General features: G+C 38.8%; 1 long non-coding RNA gene across 1 annotated transcript in view; it reads right to left on the minus strand.

Annotated features, from left to right (window-relative positions):
- The window catches only part of LOC149001246 (uncharacterized), a 35398-nt gene extending 16838 nt beyond the window's left edge, over positions 1–18560 (minus strand). The window contains exon 1 of the long non-coding RNA XR_016170827.1: positions 18371–18560. This is a non-coding gene — a long non-coding RNA (uncharacterized LOC149001246). The remainder of the gene's footprint in view (positions 1–18370) is intronic.
- Positions 18561–23361: the final 4801 nt, after the last annotated feature.

Below are 23361 nucleotides of genomic sequence, written 5' to 3' on the forward strand. Positions count from 1 at the left end.
TATGGAAGTCCTATCAAGGTTACTCACTGAATATAGGGATCTCAACCTCTTCAAAGGAATTAAAATAGCCAGGTATGCTCCGGAAGTCTCCCATCTCTTTTTTGCGGATGACACTTTTCTATTCTGCAGAGCCAACAAAGGAAGATGTCTTTGTAATTCAAGCTACCATCGACTTGTTCTCGGACATCACAGGACAGGAAATGAATTTTGACAAAAGTGGGGTTTTTTTCTCAAGAAATGTGGACCAGGTCAACAAAGGAGCAATCCTATCGGTGCTTGGCATTCAAGAAATGAAAAAGAATGCAACCTACCTAGGAACTAAAATGTTCCATGGAAGAAGCAAGAAAAAACATTATGACCATCTCATTGACAGAATGAGAAACAAAATGGCCACCTGGAAAGCTTCAACTTTATCCTACGCAGGAAGGGAAGTACTCATGAAATCTGTCCTTCAATCTCAATCAATCTATCTAATGCAGTGCTTTCGGTTTCCCAAATTGATTTGCAGGAAACTAGATACAATCTGTCAACGATTTTGGTTGGGAAAACCCAACAAAATCAAACAATTGACGCTAATCTCTTGGGACCAATGCTGCAAACCCAAGCAACAAGGAGGGTTAGGTTTCAGAAGAATGGCACAGGTCAACAGTGCATTACTGCTCAAACAAGGATGGAGACTCATCAATCAACTGCAGACTTTGTGGGGTGGAATTCTCAAAGCAAAACACTTCCCTAACTCTTCCATATTTGATCCTAAAGTTGTAAAAAAGAAAGGATCATGGATATGGAATAGTGTGACCACCATTCTCCCTACACTACAAACCATGGTATAAAGGAAAATTGGTGACGGAAGAAACACGTACTTTTGGTTTGACCCATGGGTACAGCCAACGCTGGATCACAGGACAAGCAACATCAATCTCCAGCTAGGGAAAAGGAATGCAACGGTACAAGAAGCTTACACCGATTATCAGCAGCGAAGAAGGGATCTGAACAACCAAAGAATTACCGATCCACTAATCTCTTTTATTTCGCAGCTAAATATCCCAATCCACCCATCCCCAACACAAGACTCATGGTTATCTCTATTACCAACAACAGGAGAATTTACTGCAAAACTAGCAGGAATTGCGTTGTCTAATATACATAATAATGAGTCCCTACAAAGTTCTCCCCGTTGGTGGAATTTTTTATGGAAATTACCTATTCATCCGAAGTTTAAAATTTTCTTTTGGCGACTTTTAAATGCAGGATTGCCAACCAAATTGATCATCAACAAATGGGCAAGAATGAGTACAACATGTGAATTGTGCAACGACAAGGAAGAATCACTTTGTCACATTTTCATCTCTTGCGAATGGACAAAAAGAATTTGGGCTGCCGGACCGCTGGGACTCAGAATGGAACACATCAGAAGCACTTCTATTCTTAACTTATGCACATCCTTTCTAACTGATTACCATTTTGACAAAAGCACTAAAATTTGGTTCTTATCAAATTTTATAATTTGCTGTTATTTCATTTGGCTAGCAAGAAATGCCAAATTATACAGCAAAAAGATGACCAACCCATCTCAAATAATTGGAAATGTCAACAGATGGATGAACGATCTCAATATTGGGATAAAAAACATTGATTATACCAATAATGCTACTTTATACCAGAACACTTGCATTAAATGTATGTACTTACACAACAACTTTGGAAACTTACCACTGTTACTGTGTGCAGGGATATCTGATGAACTGAACCGAGACAACTGGCAAGTCGGATTACTATGGGAAGGGAGAATTCGAGATGTACGAAAGGGACAGGAAGCTTCAGGACAAATGTTGCAGCACTGGCTACAAGCTATCTGGGAAGTATTACAGAAAGCACAAGAACAGGACATGCAGCCCAAATATATTTGGTGTGATTACCTAGGAGGGGACATCCTCACAAAAGTTGGCAAAACATATCAACTATCCCCCACTTTTTTCCCTATTTTGGCAAGGATAATACCAATCACAACCAAATTAGAAGTATGTAATTTAAAACAGGATGCAGCAAGAACCTGGTTATTTAGTTTATCAGATAAACTTATAGGACTCAGGTGCACTGAGACCATGCCTCATATGGGCTGTAACCAACATATCTAAGTTTATATATATTATTATCTTTATCATCAAAAAAAAAAAAAAGACAACGATTTCACATAACTATCGCCCATTTTACATATTTACCCACGCAGCACGCTTACGAACAAATCGTCATAAAAAAAAAACAATTTTCCCCAACATAATCGACGAACCGTCAAGATGGGAGAACACACTAAAAACTTAACTTTTCCGCAACACTATGCTCAAATCGTTGGGAAATGTACTTTCGGGGACGTTTTAAGATAACTGTCGGCCAAAATAGAAACCACTAGACATGTATTTTCCCCAACACTTGCCGATAATCGTCGCCAAAACTCTATATATTCTTCAACGGTTAACCAAAGCACCATCAAAAATCATTTTCCCGACAATTACATAATATTGTCGCCGAAAAGATACACCAACCCAAACACTTACAATAAACCATCATAATATTTAGGGTAAATATCATTTATCTCCCCTCTTAGCTGGACAAATAGCACTTACACCCCCTCTTAGTTGGATAATATCACTTACCTCCCCTCTTACCTGGCAAATATATCAAACACCTTCCCTCTATTAACTTTCTCGGTTAAATTTAACTTTTACCGTTAAATATTTATCTAAAACTCCAAACTGCCCTTGGCTAAAAATATTTTTTTATTTTAAACATAAATTACCGTAATCACCCTAGCAGTTAAAATATTAAATTACCCTCAATTAAAATCATTGTTAAGAACCAAAACACTATAGTTAAAACCCAAATTATCTTTAATTATTAAAAGCCCAACATACCCTCTTTTTAAAAAAAAAAAAAGAATTTATCAAACAATTAAAAAAACCCAAAATAGTAGTACGTGTTTAATTTTATCAACATACCTTTTTTTTTTAATTGCATTTTTTATTTACTTGATAGTAGTACGTTTTTTTAATTATTTGATAAAATGATAATAAAAAAAAGGGTATGTTGGGCTTTTAATAATTAAACATAATTTGGATTTTAACTATGGTGTTTTGGTTTTTAATAATTATTTTAATTGAGGGTAATTTAGTATTTTAATTATTTGGGTGATTACGGTAATTTAGGGTTTAAAATAAAAAATATTTTTAGCTAAGGGTAGGTTGGAGTTTTAGAAAAATATTTAACAGTAAAAGTTAAACTTAACCAAGAAAGTTAACAGAGGGGAGATGTTTGATATATTTGCCAGGTAAGAGGGGAGGTAAGTGATATTATCCAACTAAGAGGGGGTGTAAGTGCTATTTGTCTAGCTAAGAGGGGAGGTAAGTGATATTTACCCTAATATTTATATTTCCCCACACATCGTAATTGCATCACCACACTTCCATTTTTCCTTACGGTTTTCTACAAATCATTGCTAAATATAATTTTTTGCAACAATTTTTGCAACCGTCGGGAAAAAACCATTGTCAAATATAATTTTTCTTGTAGCAAACTTTTGATACGTATTCGAAGGCCAATGTAAAAAACCCCTCATTCATAACCGACCACCATTGGTTGATCTATTCATTGCTTCAGCAAACTTCATGCAGTGGCAAGATGCAAAGGACCTCACTCATGGAATTAGGACATATCAAAGAAGACACGGATGTATACAGCAATAACTATGCCTAGATGTCCCTTTTTTTTAACTTGTGTGGCTAGATTTTATATTTTACTTGCTTCTGTGGAGCTTGTTCATTGTTTTAGTTCATTCATTCACTGTCAAAACTGTTATTTAGTAATGTTGTTATGGCATCTCACCCTCATTCCCTTCCTCTCAGTCCCAAATATTCCACTTCTGGCTTCAAATAAAATCCTCAAACAAATTGGATACTTAATAATCATGTCCATTTAAGCCAACTCTATATAGAGAGAGCAAAGATTTGCTCAACAAAAATAGAAACTTCTAATTACTAAAATAGAAATTAGACTTTGCTGATATACTTAGCTAAGATTCGAAGCAATAACAAAATCTGAAACTTAGTAATACTGAAACTAGAAATCCAGATAAATACAAACTAACATTCACAAACTATTGGCTTATATAATTAAGCCACATGCATGAATAAATACAAACAATAACTGCTAAAACAGAAACCAAACTAAGCTTGTATACTCCCAAGAATCTCCCAAGGTGACCCCCTCTCCCCCACTTTATTCATCTTTGCAGAAGAGGTCCAACATAGATGGTTTGACCAAGCTCTTCATGGAGCAACAAATTTTTGCTTATAAAGTGCCAAGAAAGTGCAGAATCATATCCATCTGCATGTAATCTGATCTTTGGGCCCTGCAAAGCTTTAAAAAAAGAGCATTGTCAAACAAGACAAAAATTGGCTCACAAATCTCATGTAAATGGTGTCTTGCCCCCTCTAGAAGACCTGCGGCAGGCTTGACATGGGTCCATCTAGAGCTGGTTCCATCTGCCCATGTTTTATGTCATTGGTAGTGACTCATCACTTCATCACAATACCAACTCCCAGAGTCACACAACAGCAAAGGAAAGTACTTACTTATCAGGTTTCCTTAATTCTGATTTCTCCCTGTACCTTCCCAAATCCAATTTTGCTTTAGACTTGTATTAGATTTCCCAAACCTGTTCTGCATAGATCATGGACAAACCATACATATTCAAGGTCTCACAGATTCATTTCCAGACACCGCTTGCGCATACATATTCAAGGTCTCATGGATTCATTTCAGACACTGCTCGCGTACTGTTTTTGGCACTTTTAAAAGGAATTATTAATAAGGCTGCTCGAATAAAATTTTGTTCCTACTGAACCCAATGCAATCCTGGGTCGGTGTTTTGGAATAACTACTGTTAAATGTATAATCAAATATAAGATCAATGAAGAAGATGTGAGATCTAGAAGGAACAAGAGGAGATAACGTGGTTCGGCTAGAGGCCTATGTCCATGGGAAAAAGGAGGCTGCTTAGTTTTCATTAACTCTAGGGTTTTACAATGATCCACAATTTATAGGCTTATTTCCACCGCCTTACCCTCTCTACCTGGGTACGGGTTATGACCCGACTCAATACATTTAACACTCCCCCTCAAGTTGGAGCATGAACATCATGAACGCCCAACTTGCTAAGAAGAAAATGATATTGTTCTTGACTCAAAGCTTTATTAAAAATATCTGCCACTTGATGCTTAGAAGGAACATAAACTGTTTGAATTTGCCAAGCTTGAAGTTTTTCACGAATCACATGACAATTGATCTCAATATGCTTTGTTCACTCATGGAAGACTGGATTTGCAGCGATGTGTATAGCCGCTTTATTGTCACAAAATAGATCCATAGGTTCTGAATGCAAAATTCCTAAATCCTTAAGTAAACAACGCAGCCAAGTCAATTCACAAGTTGTTGTGGTCATTGATCTGTATTTCGCTTCAGCAGAAGATCGGGAAACAGTTGACTGCTTTTTACTCTTCCAAGAGATAGGACTTGATCCAATGAAAACACAATAGCCAGTAGTAGAACGACGAGAAGTGGCACAACTTGCCCAATCGGAGTCACAATAGGCATTGATGTGTAGGTTGCTAGCAGAAGATAACAAAATGCCTTTCCTTAGACAAGATTTTAAATAGCGTAAAATTCGAAATGCAGCATCCAAGTGAGGTTTTCTGGGTTTCTCCATAAATTGACTGAGAACTTGTACAACATAAACAATATCAGGTCTAGTGACTGTGAGATAAATCAACCTCCCAACAAGTCTTCTATATTCTGTTGGAGTAGGAAGAATTCGCCATCTTCACTATTCAATTTTAAGTTTGGCTCCATAGGACAATTAATGCGTTTGGATCCAAGTAGACCTGTGTCATTAAGCATCTCCAAGGTATATTTCCTTTGAGAAAAGAAGATACCTTTAGGTATCGAGCAACCTCAATGCCAATAAAGAATTTGAGAGTCTTAAGTCTTTGATATGAAAGCAACTATGAATAAACAATTTCAAAACATTGATGGCAACTTGATCGTTTCCAGTAATAATTATATCATCCACATAAATCAAAACAATAGTGATGCTAGACCCAGTAGAAGATACAAACAAAGAATAATCAGCCAATAAATGTTTGAATCCAGCAAATTATAGAGCAGAAGTGAACTTGGAGAACCAATTGCGAGAAGCTTGTTTTAAACCATATATGGACTTATGAAGACAACAAACCAAATTATTTTCCCCCTTTGGGGAAAAACCAGATGACAAAGACATGTAAACTTCCTCATCTAGATCACCTTGAAGAAAAGCATTATTAACATACATTTGAAAAAGATGCCAACTTTAATTGAAGCAATAGCAAGGAGGCATCGCACAATGACTAATTTCGCAACAGGGGAAAATGTTTCTTGGTAGTCAACACCTTCAATTTAAGTAAATCATTTGGCAACCAAACGAGCCTTGTAGCGTTCAATAGAACCATCAGCTCGATATTTAATTTTGTATACCCATTTACACTGTATAGCAACCTTACCAGGGGGAAGAGGTTGCAAGCTCCAAGTATGGTTTAGCTCAAGAGCCTTAATCTCATCAGCTATGGCAACACACCATTTGGGATTGTGGGAAGCCTCAACAAAGGAACGAGGTTCAGAATCAGTAGAAATACTAAAAAGGAAAGCACGATGAGTATAAGAAAAAGCCGAATACGAGAGGTAATTATTGAGTGGATAAGGACAAGAAGGGAGTGAAGCAACATTGCACTGAAAGTCTTGGAGGTGAGGAGGAGGGCAAATAGGACGAGTACTACAACGAAGAGGGACTCTAGGATCCTCTAGAGTGTGATTCTATTAAAGAGGGGGTTGGAGCAAGATGAGGAGGGGATACGATATCATCAATTGCAGGACAAGGAAGGACAGGTGGGGAAGAGGTGTGGGGAGAAGGAATGGATTGAGAGAAGGTAGCATGTTGGTATGGATATACCGTCTCATGAAATATGACATCCCTAATAGTGAATATCTTATGAGTGACAGGGTTGTAAATACGATATGCCTTTTGCTCATATGGATACCCAAAAAAAATGCCTGGAATAGCACGTGGAGAAAACTTGGATTGATGAGGATTTAAATTCTTAGCACAACATAAACAACCAAAAACACGAAGATGAGAATACTTAGATGAAACACCAATCACAAGCTCATTTGGAATTTTACCCTTTAACAAAGGGTAGAAAGACGATTAATGAGATAAACTGCAGTTTGAACACATTCCCCCCAAAAAGTTAAAAGGTAGATGTGCTTGAAAATGTAAAACTCGAGCAACCTCAAGGATATGTCGATATTTACATTCAGCAACTCCATTTTGTTGAGAAGTAGCAACACAACTGCGTTCATGAATTATGCCCAACTCATTAAAGTAAGAAGATAGAGAGAAACTCAATTCCGTTATCATTACGAATTTTCTTAACAAGGTAATTAAATTGTGTTTTTACCATGGCAATAAAAATTTTCAAAAGACACTGAGTTTTAGACTTGTGACGCATAAGAAAAACCCAAGTACATCGAGAATAATCATCAACAATGGTAAGAAAGTAATGAGCACCATAAAAAGAAGCAATAGAAATATCACCCCATATGTCACAATGAAAAAGAGAAAAAGGATAATTACTCCGTTTAACATGCATTGGAAAAGGTAAACGTGATTGCTTAGCAAGAGGACAAATATTACAATGTTGAGGTGAAATGGTAACGTCAAAATTAATTTGAGATAAAAAAAATTGTGAGGAAAATAAGAAGGATGCCCTATTCGTCAATGCCACATGTTAAAATTATGTGAAGTCTGGGAAACAAAAGGAGCAAAGTGATTATGAGCACAATAAAAGTAGAGACCAATCCCAATCCCTCGTTTCGTGGTGAGGTCCTGAAAAACACAAAAATCTAGAAAGAAAATAGCAACGCAATACAAGGATTTGGTGAGTTGACTGATAGACAATAAATTATAATGAAAATTAGGAACATAAAGCACATCATGAAGTTAAATAGAAGATGATAAGGGAGCAGTCCCTTGTGAGTCACTGGGACAGATGTACCATTGGGTAGACGAATAGGTCTAGAATAAGCATAAGGTAGAACATTATTTAAAAGATGAAAAGAGTGGGTTATATGATTGGTGGTACTTGTATCAATGATCCAATGAGATGAAAAAATGGAGGAAAAACAAATAGACTCACCAGATAGATTAGCAGAAGGTTGAGGGCGTCCAGGGCTTCCATTATTGATAAATTGCATAAACTGCTGGTACTGTTCTGCGATGAGAGATGGGCTAGAGCTAGGAGCCACTATAAAAGTTGCAGACTGGATGAGGAGGAACCTGAATCTGGCACTTTAGGATGAAAACCATTAAGTTTATAACAATGAGCCTTCAAGTGCCCTTCACGTCCACAATAATCACATTTAGATCTTGATCGATGAGTGCCAGAAAAACGACTCACGGCTAGAATTATTGCGAGTAGCTGCAAGGGCAACGACATCAGGATGAGTAGGTACAGAATGAGTAACCCGCAATTCTCATTGTCGCTCTTCTTGAAGAACCATAAAAAAAACACTTTATTCATATTTGGAAGAGGTTCTATGGTCAAAATCTAGCAGCTAATAATAGAGTAGCTATCATTAAGGCCCATCAAGAATTGAAATATCTTCTCGGCGTGCTGTAATGTTATCAATTCCCTTAAGGCCCCACATGAGCATTGTGGAATGATAGAAAGTCAAGCCAACTCATCCCAAAGAGCTTTCAATTTATTAAAGTAAACTGAAATTGAAGACTGACCTTGAGTGTGGTTACTAATGGTCCGTTTCAAGTGATATATGCGAGTGGCATTCCCTTCAGTAAAACGCTCCGCCAAATCATTCCAAAGATCATAAGCCGTATCAATAAAAACCACTGAAGATAAGATCTCTGGACAAATAACATTAAGTAACCAAAATAAGACCATGTCATTGCACCTAATCCAAGTACCAATCGCAAAAGGTGGGGATGAAGATTTAAATAAGGTTCTAGTAATGAAACCAACTTTATTCTTGGCAGAGAGAGCCATCCGCACAGCCCCTCGCCAAGTATGATAATTATCACCATTGAGGATTTGAGTGACCTGAGTGATACCCGGATTATCAAAAGGATGGAGATAATAAGATGAATGATAACCACCGGATTTAATAGCAGATGTAGAAGCAACCAAAGTAGCAGCCATCTTTTGCAACAAAAAGAATCCAAAAAAAAAAAAAAAAACTACCCAAAAAGAAATGGGGCAGCCACAATCAGCTTCAAACAAAAAAAAAGAACTTGAGTGTTCTCCGCACTAAGATGTTGCCAACCGAATAAAATATAAGAATATAAGCTTCCCTTTTGTCTCTTATGCTTTGCAATGGATCCAACCAAATAAAATATAAGGATTGCCCAAAAGGATTTGGAATCACCGATTCAAATAAAATAAGACGTCTTCGCCAACGGAACCACGGCGTCTGAGCCAATGAAGCCAAAAAAAATTGGAACCACGGTGTCTACGCCAACGAAGCCAGAAAAACAAAAATCGCAGCAGAAGGAAGAGTCAACGGTGGGAGAAAGAAAAAAAATTGCAGCAGCTAAAGAGGGGACAGATCAAGAACCTTGACTGATACCATGTTAAATGTATAATCAAATATAAGATCAATGAAGAAGATGTGAGATCTAAAAGGAACAAAAGGAGATAACGTGGTTCGGCCAGAGGCCTACGTCCACGGGAGAAAGGAGGCTGCTTTAGTTTTCATTGAGTCTAGGGTTTTACAACGATCCAAAATTTATAGGCTTATTTCCACCGCCTTACCCTCTCTACCTGGATACGGGTTATGACCCGACCCAATACAATTTAACAACTACCAAATTAAAGAAACTTTAAAACATGCCAGAGCTAGTGGTAAAAGGAGATTAAATACTCTGCAACTCAAATATAGTTAATAGGAGAACAGTCTCCGAGTTAGTTCTCAGTCCTAGCAAGGTTTGGGTCTAGAGCTTTGAGATTAAGGTCACATAAAGGTAGTGACAAAGAAGAAAGAAAAACTAAAAAAAAAACTTACTTGGGGAAAAGGTTGGATAAACTGAGAACAGGAAAGATCACATGGATGACTCAGTCTCCAACTAAAGTAGATTTTTATAAAGAAAAATGAAACTGGAAAATAACTCAAACAAGGAAAAGTGATGACTAAATTGAACCTCTTGCGTACATCCAACACTGAAATGAATACAATGCAATAACAAAAACATTCCCACAACACTACATAATCCCTAGCCAACTCCACAACAATAACAACAACAAAGTCAACCTTGTCCAACTTAATGAGGTTGGTTACCAAGATGATGGATCCAAATAGTTAAATGTAGGGAAAACAGAGTTCTAGCTGGGGAAAGGGTGGGGAAAAGGCAAAAGTTTACGATAACGAAAATAAATTTTAAAAAAGAACGAAACTAAGAAAAATGAGAGAAAAGAAAAAGAAAGAACCAAAGGAGATTAAAAAGAAGGAAAAAAATCAAATAAAAAACTATAAAAGAGAAAGTGTTAAGAGGAAAGAAGCACAACCAGCATGTACACTTAGCTAGATATGGCCAAAAGGCTCTGTAAATGGTCATACTTGGTAAGACCTAGACTATCCATGTCCTCAACACTATGAATAAGGTTATTTTAGGTCTGCCACTTTAGCTCCTCCAATAAGGATCACAACATTCTTGCATGGTGGTGCACCACTATGTGCCTTTGATGAATATGAACATACCACCTTAAACAAGTCTCTCAATAAATTTATCATGATAAACCTTTTCAGAGTAAAGCTAGTTCATATTTTCACAGACCTCAAGTAAAGAGCAACTGAAATCATGTCCACTTTCCACATTCAATTTAATGGTTGAAAGGAGAATATGGGGAAAATTAAAGGATAAAGGTGTCTCTACTCTCCCTAGAGATGCACAAGATCAATGGTAGACCAACAAACATAAAGTAAGGATGAGGGATCAACCATGTCCCACTACTCTTAGATCCCACAATTTTTCATGCAAATGGTATAATAAAGGATAAACAATAGTTTTACATTCTAATCACCAATCAAGAAGCAAACTAGATCTTTATTCCAAGCATGCTATTTTTCTTCTTCAGTGGATGTAGATTGGGGGGATCATCCAGACATCTCAAGGAATATAATTACGGACCATAATAAGTTAAGCTTCAGTTCAAGACTACACTAATCAATTGCTAACATGATCACCTAAGATAACTTTCTGTATGTAGTACGCATTTCTGGTTATAATCACCACATCCAAATAGGGGTTAATTAGAAAACAAACACCATAAGTTTTTAACCCTCTGAATACAAATATCATTGCTATGGAATTTACCGCAAACGAAAAGTGGTAGCGGCAATGCATAATGGAGGAAAAACAGAGAATGAGTAGAACAACTCATCCTCTGTTTACCACTAAAAAACTGAATAAGCTATAGAAACTGGATTTTGTTGACAAACGTAGGAGTACTCTTGGAGTTTACCAAGAGAGAGATGGGAGATCAAAACCATAAAAAAATATATATGTATATGGAATCTTACAAAGGAGCCAAATGCAGGCTTTTTCCTTTTTCTTTTTTCACCAAAAAAAAAAAAAAAGAAACCACCCCCCCCCCCCCCCCCCCCGGGGGCCAACCCCCCAAAAGGGGAAATTTGGATTTTTCGTGTCCCAGTCAAAATTCCTCATGCCCTAATCGTTTCGGACCAATCATACAAGGGTAAAAACGAAACAGAAAACAGAGAAGACAACCAACTGATGACGGAGTTCGGCTATAAAGCCTACGTCTCCGGGACTCGAGTGTGAATCCAATCCACTATAGGTTTGGGTGATTACAAACTAAAGAAGAAGAACAGCAAGGAACATATAACCTGTAATACAATGTATCTGGTTCTCATATGACCATCGAACGACCGCCTTGCTCACACGATCAGAAGCCCTATCTCTCCATGATCAACAACCACCTAGAACCATAGGTACAGAAGATCGAAGATGGAAGCCATGAACGAAACCCTCAAGATGCTTCAAGAACCCGTAGCAGAGAGCAAATCAAAATCAGAAAAACTGAGTTACATAACTCGTGCGAACCAAAACCCCCGGCCTTAATAATAAGACTTGAACCACATGAACCAAAACAAACCGGTTCGGTTCAATCACTAAATACAAGATTACCGAGATTACCCCAACATTCTCCCCCTTAATCTGTATCCCCAAAGAACTAACTATAGTGAATTGGATGCGACCGTCATCGTCCACGTATACACACACACAACAAGACAAAAGAAAACATAGTACAAAACAAATAAAGAATATGCAAAATACCTAGACACACTAACCATCACACTAATGACTCCATGCGGATATACCATGCAACAGTGCACCGAGGTAGAGAAAACCTAAACATAACTCATAACTCATAACTCACTCATACAACAATGAAGAGCAAACATGCACACACCAGGCATATATCCCAAAGCGAGATAAACGAGAATAAGAGTTATAAAAATTTGGGCAGCATCTCCCCTAAAAGCGCAACAAATGCAAACACGATAAACAAACAAATAACCACAAGACACACACCACAATCTAAAAAACAAGTAATATACAACTCAAAAAAACTTACGGGAACATATGTACTAAACAACATTACCAATTCCCAACAAATCAAGACAATGTAAAAATTTAGAAAGAGGCAATGACTTAGTACCACGATCTGCGAGGATTATGCTCGGTACTTACCTTTTCAACTAAAAGTGAACCATCGGTTATTTTATCCACTGAGAAAGAAGTATTTAATATCTATATGCTTGGTTCTATCATGATAAACAGGATTCTTACATAAGAAGATAGCACTCGGTTATCAACAAAGACAACGAGTTTAATCTTCAAAATACCAAGTTCACATAACAAACCATTCAACCATATACTTTCTTTAACACATTCGGATGCGGCAACAAGCTCGGCCTGCGCGAGTGGACGAGCAACTATAGGCTGTTGTTGCACCTTCCAAGCGATGCAATTACCGGATAACGAGAAAGAAATAAGAAGATAATGATTTCTGTTATCTATATTACTAGCATAATCGAGTCGGTATATCCTTCAAGAATAAGATCACCGGTGTGGACTTGAACACTAGACCTTTATGAGCAGTACCTTTCAAATACCTTAAAAGCCACTTAAGAGCAAGCCAATGTTCTTTACCGGGGTTAGACATAAACCTACTCAATACACTAACGGCATGAGCAATATCGGGTCTAGTACATATCATAAGATACATAAGAGAACCTAAAAGACTAGAATAAGGGATCTTTGACATTTCATCTTTTTCAAAATTATTCTTAGGACAATGATCATTTGAGAGTTTAAAATGTGAAGCTAAAGGAACATTTACATGTTTACAATCAAGCATGTTAAACTTCTTAAGCACTTTCAATAAATATAACCTCTGACCAATGAACATAGTATCCTCCCCCTTATCCCTATGAATCTCAATCCCTAAAATTTTCTTGGCTGTCCCAAGTTCCTTCATCTCAAATTCAGATTTCAGCTTGTTCTTAACATCTTGAATCAGACTAGAATCAACACAAGCAATCAATATATCATCAACATAAAGTATAAGATATAACACAACAAAATCTGAAATGAGAAAATATAGGCAACTGTCATAAACACTTTTCTTAAACCCTACACTCAACACAAATGAATCAAAACGTTTATTCCATTGCCTAGGAGCTGTTTAAGTCCATAGAGAGATTTCTTCAACAAGCAAGCTTGTGATTCATCTCCAGCTGCCGAGATGCCTAAAGGTAGTTGCATATATATCCTTTCTTCTAAATTGCCATGAAGAAAGGCAGTTTTCACGTCCAATTGCTCTATTGTCATTTTGTTCTGAGCAACAAGGGACAACAACAACCTTATAGTCTTATACTTGGCAACCGGAGAGAAAATTTCATCATAATCCACCCCTTCTCTTTGAACAAAACCTTTTGCAACAAGTCTGGCCTTATATCTTTTGGAATTATCAATTCCATCATCTTTGATTTTAAATATCCACTTACAAGGTAATAACCTTTGATCCTTGGGCTTCTGAACTAATTCCCAAACCTGGTTCTTATTTAATGAATCTAATTCATCATTAATGGCTTGAACCCATAAATCTTTATCTTTGGAACCCAAAGCTTCTTCATAGGAATTAGGTTCTTCTAACCCAATATCAGAGACAGAAATATCAGTCTCATGTGCAAAGTTGGCTACAAACCTTCTAGGTGGCCTAATCATTCTCCTAGTTCTATCCCTGGCCAATTGGTAACTACTCAGATCAGGAACTTCTTCCACCTTACCAGTAGAAGACTCGGGGAGAGGGCAATGGCCCACTCTCACTCTCGAAACTACAACCTCGGACTCTTTATTACCGAGCTAGGTTGAGGGGAAGTCAAGGGTACTTTTGGTATACTAAAATCAAGAGTACGAAGCGGGACTTAAGAAAACATCAGCACTGCCCTAAATCAAATTGAGTGAAGTCTGTCATTCTTTGATCAAGTGGATTCAAGTTGGTATTGTCAATGGAAAGACAAGGGAACACACTCTCCCTAAAGAGAACATCCCTACTAATAAAGGTCTTAACACCGAGGCACAGTCCTATCCCATAGCTTGTATCCTTTCACCCCCTCGGGATAACCTAGAAAGATGCTCTTTTTACTCCCGGGTTCTAATTTTCCAATACTACGATGAGCAAAGGATTCACACCCAAATACCACTGAGGTAACTAAGGCTGGGAGGTTTACCCCACCACATTTCCTCGGGGGTTTTAAACCCTAAGGTAACGAGAGGGACTCCTATTGATTAGGTGAGCAGTGTTGTTATATGACTTCACCCCGAAACCCTTAGGTACCCCTGAACCGATGAGCATACATCTAGTCTTGTTTAAAATTGTCCTATTCATTCTTTCAGCAATACCATTTCTTTGAGGGGTGTATTTAACAGTCCTATGCCTTTGAATCCCTTTATCATTACAAAATCCATTAAACATTTCATTAACAAATTCTAATCCATTGTCGAGTCCTTAATGTTTTGACTTTCTTATCACTCAAGTTTTCTACCAAAGCAACCCAATACTTGAACTTTTCAAAAGTTTCATCCTTGGTCTTCAATAAGAAGATCCACACCTTCCTTGAGTAGTCATCAACAAGGGATAAGAAATAAGAATTTCTACCATAAGACAAGAGTGAAGACGAGTCCCCACAAATCGGCATGTACATACTCTAATATATCCCCGGATAAGTGAGACCCGGCTCCAAAGCTTAACCGGTCTTTGCTTACCTAAGACACATGACTCACAAAACTCTAAGTTATCAATGACATCCTTGCCAAACAGGCCTTGTTTACTTAGAGCTTGCATTCCTTTATTGCTTATGTGTCCTAGCCTAGCATGCCACACACTAGTGATATTTGATTCACTTGACGGACAACAAGTATTGGAGATATTATTAAGGAATGTACTACCATCAAAAACATACAAACCAGGTCGAGATATGCCCTTTAAACATACATGAGATCCCTTAGATACGAGCAGACTACCCCCGAGAGATACAAGTTACAAATCCAGCCTCTGTCAAGGCTACTAATTGAAATCAAGTTTCTCTTTAAGTCAGGTATGTATCTAACATCATGTAATGTAAAAACAGATTTATTGTGATTTAACAATTCAACAGAACCAATACCAACTACATCACATAAATCATCATTACCCATCATAACTTTGGCATTATTCAACTCAGACAAGTGTGTAAACCAGTGTAAGTGTGGACACATGTGATATGTACAACCTTGAATCTAAAATCCATCCTTCTTGCCTACTAACCTCGAAATGGTAAGCACCTCACTGATGTCTTCATAGACATTGGCTTGACCATTCTTGGGTCCGGGCATATCGAGAATGGGTATTCTCCAATTCCTTCATCTTTCTCTTATAAGCAAAACAGTTTTTCTTAAAATGTCCTACTTTCTTGCAAAAGAAGCATCTCTTGAGGTTTGTTTCAGACTTGTTGTTCCCATTATTATTCTTATTGTTAGACTCATGGCTTTCAATAACTTTCCCTTTTCCTTTTGGTCTCCCTTGTTTGTAAGAGCCCTTGCCCTTTACAAACAGGTTTTCCCCACTGCCCTTAGTCTTACCAGAAGCCAATAGTTCAGACTCCCTATTCTTTAAGGCATCAATCAATTGTTCTAGGGAAATGTTTTGACATGCATATTTGATTGAGTTCTTCACAACAAGGTAATCATTATGTAATGAATTCAATAGGATAATAGACAAGTCTCGATTTTCCAATTTAGTCTTTTCACTGTATTGGCTAAGTCTTGAATAAGCTTCTTAAATATATCTAGGTTCTTGTCAAGGGTAGTTGTAGGGTCCATCTTAAACCCATACAACCTCTCCTTTAAATAAATTTTGTTACCTAGATTCTTCTTACGGTATATCTGCTCCAAGCTTGTTCCAGGACTTTTATAGGGGTGTTGTCTTCATCATCAAGACACTCGATGACCCCATCTGTGATATTCCAGAGCATGCATCCAATTGCATTCTCCATCACTTCAGTCCTCAAGACTGGATCAATACTTTCAAAGAAAGCATCTGGGTCATCAATAGATCTTAGGAGCTTCTGTTGAGCCATTAAGGCTCGAACCTTCCTCTTCCAAATCCCAAAGTCCCCAGTTCCATCGAACTTCTCAATGTCTACCCTGGAACTCCCCATAGGAGTATCCAAACTTAGGTAACTAGGGTCCCTCCCTAGTCCTACAGCTCTACTAGAGCACTGTGGTTATAACACTAACCACCTTTGGGAGGAGTATCCTCCCTGGTAGACTTAAACCCTTTACGGGCTCCACTTTGAACCCGGTCCAAAACACTAATCGGTATATATAAGAATTCAATTCACAATACTGATTAATCAATTCTGAAAAATGAAGATTATTCTAACAAAGTGTTAAATAATCAATATTAATTAATCACAAAAAAGAATAGTCTCAGTTTATACAAATTATAAAAACAGCAGCCTAATAATCAGATGTTAACACCACAGATCAATACATACCAAGTATTAGATCAATACTAACACGAAAAATTAGACAGCATATATTATAATGAGAAATTCAAGATTGAATGAGATTAATTACAACCAAAGACATATCAGAATCATATATCTATACTCAGATTGTTTCCTTAACAGATTCTAAACACTTAACTAAACAAACAAACAGTTATATGAAAATATAACAGAGATTTATATAACCCGAATCAGAGTCATATCACATACCAAACATATGAGATGAGAATCAATTTCATACGTTCATACTTATGACAGAACTTGAATGGAAATTATACAAACAACATAATAATTCATATAACAGAAAATGTCAGCAGCGAAAGAAATTAAAGAAAATTTAGAACAACATGTTACAATCTTAACCGTATAGACTATCTTCACAATTTAGGGTTTAATTGATTTCACAAAACCTAAAGAAGCAGGGACCATGATTAACTTAGCTCTGATGCCAATCTGTGATCGCAAGGTCAAAATTCCTCATGCCCTAATCGTTTCGGACCAATCATACAAGGGTAAAAACGAAACAGAAAACAGAGAAGACAACCAACTGATGACGGAGTTCGGCTATAAAGCCTACGTCTCCGGGACTCGAGTGTGAATCCAATCCACTATAGGTTTGGGTGATTACAAACTAAAGAAGAAGAACAGCAAGGAACATATAACCTGTAATACAATGTATCTGGTTCTCATATGACCATCGAACGACCGCCTTGCTCACACGATCAGAAGCCCTATCTCTCCATGATCAACAACCACCTAGAACCATAGGTACAGAAGATCGAAGATGGAAGCCATGAACGAAACCCTCAAGATGCTTCAAGAACCCGTAGCAGAGAGCAAATCGAAATTAGAAAAACTGAGTTACATAACTCGTGCGAACCAAAAACCCCAGCCTTAATAATAAGACTTGAACCACATGAACCAAAACAAACCGGTTCGGTTCAATCACTAAATACCCAAAAATAACCCCACCCCCCAAAACAAACAACACGAAAGGGAAGGAACACGCGGAAGCCCTAAGCTTTCTACTTCTCTTTTTTCCTTAAAAAAATGGAAAATATGGAAACAAAATCGTTAGAACAACTCATTGAGAGATCAAAACCCTAAATAAAGGGAAAATATGGAAGCTTACCAACGTAGCGAAACCAGGAAGCCCTAAGCTTTCTCCTTCTATTTTTTCCCCTTCGTATGCTTTCACCTTCCTCTTGTCGTCGTCTGAAGCCTTGCCTTCCCCTCCAAAACCCACCTCTCTCTCTCTCTGTGTTCATTTGTTGCAGAGAAGGAGTCGTCGAAGGAAGCCGAAGAACAAATGAAATGTTCGTTTTCCCTCGCTTTTGGCATTTGAAATGAGAGAGAGGATCAAGGAACAATATATCTGCGAATTTCGCCCAGTTCGATGGAGAGCGAAATAAAAAAAAAGTGTCGAAATCGAAATTACAACCTTTCGCCGGAAAATCGCGATACAGCAACCTTTCACCCGAAAATCGCCGATTTCCGGCGAAACAGCAACTTTTCGGTGGAAAATCGCCATTTTCGCCGAAACAACAACCTTTCGCAAAAAGCTAGAAGGTGTGCCGTTAAATCTTTTGACTCACCGTTGGGGATTCTTCTGTGGGAGAAGAGAAGAGATCTTTTGACTCACCGTTGGGGATTCTTCTGTGGGAGAAGAGAAGAGAAGAAGCTGTCTTTAATACTGTGTGTCTGATCAAGGAAACCCGCAGAGACTGGGAAGAAGGAGAAGTCCCAAGTTCAGAAAGAAAAGTCTCAGTCAGTGGCGGGTGGCAGTGGATGTTGCTACCACGCAGGCACCTCTCTGTCCCTCTCTCTCTCTCTTCTCATTTTCTACCTCCCTTCTTTCCCGCCCAAAAACTTTTCCCGCAATTCAGCTTTCTCTCTCTTTCTCTCTCACATCATCATCAACACCTGAGATAAGGAGAGAGAGTTAATGGATAATTAGGGTTACTTCGTGATGTAATATCTGTCTTATTAAACCTTCCTATTCTCTATTCTCCCGTTCCTCAGTCCTTCCTTATTTAGGGTTTCGTTATTCATTCATTCATTCTTCTTCTCTCTCTTTCATCTTCCTCTAAAGCCTCAGCATCTGATCCATATACTTCAGATACAATAATAGAAGAGAACTACCTCAGATCCGACAGACAGTGAGAAGACAGGAACAAATTTTCTTTGAAGCTCTGAGAAGCAACTGAAGATTAGCGGAACAAGTTTGTTTGGTTTCCTATTTTTCCGGCGAAATCAGGAATCATATGCGAAAGCTTGGTGCCCCTTAGTTTCCTCGTTTTTTCCGGCGAAATCCAATCGACATTTTACACAATCTCGGCGAAAGCTCACCTTCACACGGTTTGCTTCACTTAAGAGCACATGCTGAAATTGGACGGCTAAGATTTAAATAGATCTCGTGGCTCAAAATCGAGGAAATTAATGAAGCGAGCATGTGAATTTATTTATTTTTTTATAGAAGAAAAACTTAACATTAAAATTAAGACTGAAAGTACTTACAAATACTAAATATTGTTCTATTACAGTTATCCTGTAGAGTAGCTGTTATATTTGCATACTTTTCAAAATAAGTCTAGAGCATTGGATTTGGGATTATATCATATTTCACCAGTTTTGTTAACCTTGCCAGTTCCATCAACATAGGTAATTCCCCAAGAGACCATGTTTCTCTTGAGGGCCATGGTAATAGATATGCTATTTGGGATTTGTTTGTGATGTGTCCAAAATCTACTCAGCCCTTAGATCTCCTGTGGATGACCTACAAAAACGAACGTCAGATGTGACCCGACCGCTGGGATCGGGAGTCCACCTCCAAAGGCTAAGTCAGTTGATGAACTTAACGGCTCTGCTTGAGCACAGAGCTAAGGAATGAATAAAGAGAATACGATTCAGATTGTATGTGTCCTTCTACCTTGTGAGTAAGTGATGTCTTATATAGAGTGTACCTTTGAATCTCCTTCGTTGGATGTATTTGAGCTTCTTTGGATAGTCGTCAGATCTTAACGGATAGATCTGTTGAGTGATAGATCTCTATTAGTCTGGACTAGTAGATGACTCCTTTGATAATACGATCATTATATGGTAGTTATCCATATAATAGCGATAAGCAACAGCCGCCAATGCTGCTACCCATCTCTTTGACGATTAGTCCATTCCGATCATAGCGGATTAGGGCGTGCTTGTGACTGAGTTAGTTTTCTTCCTCAACAAGCTATCTCCTGGACCCGGCTCGCTCAGAAGCGAGTCGATTCCTTTCGTCCCGACTGGGGTCGAGGATCGAACCAAGGTTGAACCAAGTTCGGTTATATTTTCTCCATATCACGAGCCCCCGAGACCAAGAGTTCGGACGATCCTGAGGGCTTGGTTTTGAACTGGGTATCCTGTCGAACAATAGCTTTGCATAATCCCCAACCCATTAAATGTCGTATCACATTTAATGCGGCTGTATTGCTTTTTCCTCGAGCATCGTGAATATTTTCACTTTTTATGGGGGTGATGCCACACGTCCTCTGCAACCGAAACTATCGTTGCTCACGAAATTGAAGCGACGGTTTCTGAATGCCTGTTTTTTATTCGTGAGTTCAAACTTTCGAACCGTCTCCAAATCTCGATCGTTGATGTTGAATCCATCTCAATCGTACACGTCCTCGATCACTCGTGTCAGTGCTTAAAAGCGGTTCGTTGTCTTCGTAGGTTTCATTCTCTTTGTCTGGAATTTTGAAACCTCATCGTCTTCTTCGCGCTCTAACGATCTTCTCACTCTCAAGCTTCGCTTCAGGTGATTCAATAAGTCTACTAACTCCTTTGCAATCTTTACTTTCATCTCTAGGTTTCTTTTTTCTTGTTAAAAACCACAACCAGACTTTTTTAGTAATGGAAGGCAAGAGGGTTTCCTCTAGAATTCATCCTGAACTTAGTGTCGGTAAGGTTGACTCTGGTGACGAGGCCTTTGCCTCAGTCCCTCTTGAGCAATCGAATAGTGACCAGAAAACCTTAACTGCCATATGGCGTGACTTCGAAGAAGTTAGCCAACAGAAAAGAGCAGAAGAAAGTGGTAAGGCCCCTTCTACACTTCCTAAGTCTGGACCATCCAGAATTCCAAAGGCGACTGCCGAATCCTTTGGGCAGTCCAAACAATCTATCAAATCCACTGATGGACCTGGTTCTGTTGCTTCCTCCTTTACCGAGGAGAACCTTCCTTTAGCCATCGAACGCTTCGACTTTCCTTCCTCATACCATCTTAGGGCCCCCACTCCTGATGAAAGGGTTAATTCGATCCTTCCTAACGAATTTTCCCTGTATATAGATATTTTGGAAAGCGGGGTTTGCTTTCCTTTCTTCAATTCTTTGTTTTCTGCTGTTCTAAATCACTAGGATATATGTCCTGGCATGCTTCTTCCCAATAGCTGGCATCTCATCGTCGACTTTTTGGGTTTATGTTTTGAACTTGGCATCATACCTTCTCTTCCTCTTTTTGTACATTTTCATGTTCTTTCTCTTTCCCATCCTCCTGGCTAGGTTGTTCTTTCCAAGCGCAACAAAGTTGAGCTTGACTGGTTGGGCAGCATTCTTGCCAGGGGAACTTGCCCTTCCAATCACAAGGGATGGCGCAAGCAGTATTTTTCTTCCCGAGCGCCTCAATCGGATCTTAACTTCCCGACCACCTGGAAACTGTACACTTCCTACTCTGAGGGCAACCAGGTCCCTCAACTATCCAAGGAAGACAGAGCTGCTGTCAGGAAGATCAAGTCGATTCCAAGGTATCAAGAGATACATGAATATGAGATGGAATACAACTCCATTCTTCAATACTGGGGACTGGCTCAACGTGAGCTTTCTAACTGCCACATTTTGCTTTCTTGAATGTACTGCAAACTTATTTCAATTTTCTGATCTTTGTCCTTCTTTGCAGTGCCTCCAAGAATTAATCCAGACAACCTTCGGATGAAGGCTGCTAAGGCCGTTGTGACTGCAGAGCAACGGTCTCCTCGAGCATTGACTGCAGAGTAGGTGGCCTCTATGCCTCCCCTAGACCCTTCTTATAAGGGTATAAGAAACTTGAAGCCAGTGGTTGAGGTTTCGAGGGAGGGAAAAAACCAATGGTGGAAGAGGTCGAAGTCCCCTCCTCGTCCGAACCAAAAGGAAGCATGACTCGGTCGATGCTTTTGCCCTGAAAAAATCCAAAAAGAATAAAGATTCTGAGGAGATCTTCGTCCCTCAATGGTTATTGGCTGTGATTGACCGAGTCACGCAGGACCATGAGAAGGCCGCCGAGTGGAGCTCTCTCAGCCTTATGTCTACTGATTGGCAAGCCTTTGAAACCCTACAAGATGACGCTCTCGTTCATCTTTCCACGAGGTATTATTTTTCTTGAGTTTTTTGCTACTTGCTTTGTAATCTCTCCTGTGATTTCTGATAATTCGTCTACTTTCTCAGGAATGCCGTGCTGAGCTTCTACCAGCACATGGAGGCCTTGAGCTGAGTTGGTCGTAGTGGCTCCTTACTGCAGACTTGTGAAGAGAATTTGGCGAAGGCCAATTCTGAGGTGGATCGGCCGAAGAAAGCAGCCGAAGAGTCAAAAGAGGAGAATGACTAGGTCATCAACTCCTTGAAAAAGGATCTGGACTTGTCAATCAGTCGTGCTGCTGCTGCTGAACGCGAAGCCAAGAAGCAGAAAAATCTTGCTACCATGTGCGCTGAGAGCCTCGAACTTCAGGCCAAGGATAACGAACGTCTGAAGAAGATGGCAGTTCCCAGCAAACCTAAACATCTTTCACAAGATCTTCAGAGGGACTGCATTTGGAAGTATCTGAACAGCGTTCCCATCAGAAATCTGATGGGTTCATTCAACCTTCAAGCTTATCGAGAGGGGCAGAATGATGTCTGGAAATATATTCTTGAATCCAACCCTTCCTTTGACACAACCCCCTTTCAGGGCGTATGTCACAAGGAAATTTTTGAGAAGCTTAAACTGCCTTTCCCCGATTGGGTTTGGGAGGAAGAGGACCCCATTCCAGCAGATCCAGATATTGAGAAGTATCTTAATGATTCGCCGCCTCTTCTCGAAGAACCCCCAAAGCCTGCCTCAGACAAAGATCCCCCCCC

The sequence above is a fragment of the Hakea prostrata genome, chromosome 11 (genome assembly GCF_041222555.1).
Source record: "Hakea prostrata isolate BN-2017 chromosome 11, UWA_Hpros_2, whole genome shotgun sequence".
Classification (NCBI taxonomy): Eukaryota; Viridiplantae; Streptophyta; class Magnoliopsida; order Proteales; family Proteaceae; genus Hakea; species Hakea prostrata.